Raw genomic sequence first — 1,856 nt, 5'->3', positions numbered from 1 at the left:
CAAAAAAATGAGTTCACATGTCATCTCTGACACACGTGTCATAGGTTTGCCATCACTGGGATAGACGCTCAACGCAAGAGCTACCCCCTGGTGGTCATTGCACTCCCACAGCAGGAGCGTCGCTCAGCTGACCAATAGGCACCAGAGCCTGGGCTCATGGCTGGCAAGCACAGCTGTGGTGGCACGAGCCTCTCCAACAGACACTCCACCTGCATGCCCCACCCCAATGCAGACCAGGACTGGGATCAGGACCAGCATCGGGACTGACTGAGCACGAGCCTGCGGCCGCTTTTCAGTCACGGGCATGCTGGTATCGCCCTAGGACAGGTGTGTGAAGACCACAGCAGAGCGGCAGGTGCAGCAGGGCTGGGATGAGTGGGAGCCGCGTGGCGCACAGCCCAGGCTTGGGCTCCTCCTCAGCCGCCTGCCACTTCACACACTACATCCATCAGGGGATGTAGGACTGCCAGTTTCAGCCCAATCCCCGCAGGCCAAGCTGAGGGACCCACCAGTGCATGAATCTCTGCACCAGGCCTCTAGATATTACAATACTATTGACCACTAGAGGCCTGGTGCACAAAATTTGTGCATGGGGGGGTGTCCTTCAGCCCAGCCTGCACCCTCTCCAATCTGGGACCCCTTGGGGGATGTCCAACTGCTTGTTTAGGCCCGATCCCTGTGGATTTGGGCCTAAACCAGCAGTCAGACATCCCTCTCGCAATCTGGGACTGCTGGCTCCTAACCACTCACCTGCCTGCCAGCCTGATCGCTCCCTAACTGCTCCCCTGCTGGCCCGATTGCCCCCAACTGCCCTTCCCTGTTGGCCTGATCTTGCTCCCAACTGTCCTCCCCTGCCAGCCTGATGGCCCCAAACTGCCCTACCCTGCCGGCCTGGTCGCCCCAACTGCCCTCCCCTGCCAGCCATCTTGTGGCGGCCATCTTGTGATGACTTGAGGGCATCGTGTGAGGGCATGAGGACCACCTAGGCTTTTATTAGTATAGATAGTCCCTATGCTGTACTTTACATCCACATGACTATTTTGTAATTACAATCTATACTTCTTAATCCCATCTCTTTTTTTCACCCAGCCCCTCAACTGACCTCCCATCTGGCAGGCATCAATTTGTTTTCTGTATCTATGTGTCTGTTTCTGTTTTGTTTGTGTAATGGTCTATTTTAAGTTGATAACTTAAGTTTGGACACATCCTTAAGTTCTACATTTTTACTCCTCCCACCCACCCCTATATATTATATTTTTGAGACCACAATTTACATCTTTTTATCTCGTGTACTCAGTAACAAATTGCTGTAGCTATGTTACTACTTTTGTCTTTTAACCTTCATACTAATTTTATGTGATTAACCTTTACGATATTAGATTATTCTGATTTATACTACAATAATTATCTTTGCCTGTGAGATTTATACTTTCATATTTTTTGTTACTTATCAGTGCCCTTTCCTCTCAGCTTTAAAAAGTCCCTTTAACATTTCTTGTGAGGCCAGTCTAACGGTGAACTCTTAGCTTTTGCATGTTTGCAAACTTCTCTCTCTCTCTCCTTCACTTCTGAGGGACTTTGCCAGGTAGAGTTTTCTTGGTTTGGAGTTTTTTCTTTTAGCAAAGAAAATAGCTGAATAGCATTTCATTGCCTATCTACACTAATAAAAGAGAAACATGGTAATTAGCGTACGACCGCTACCCTTCCCATTGGCTAATCAGCATATCCTTATGCAAATTAACTGTCAGCCAAGATGGCGGCCGACAGCCATGCACTGAAGCGAGCAGGGAGGCTTGCTTGCTCCAGGAACTGCGGAATCCAATGTTCCCCGCCTGAGTTGCCGGCCTCTCAGCTGC

The sequence above is a fragment of the Myotis lucifugus genome, unplaced genomic scaffold (genome assembly GCF_000147115.1).
Source record: "Myotis lucifugus unplaced genomic scaffold, Myoluc2.0 scaffold_517, whole genome shotgun sequence".
Lineage (NCBI taxonomy): Eukaryota > Metazoa > Chordata > Mammalia > Chiroptera > Vespertilionidae > Myotis > Myotis lucifugus.
The sequence above is the reverse complement of the archived record's forward strand: the minus strand, read 5'-3'. Positions refer to the sequence as shown.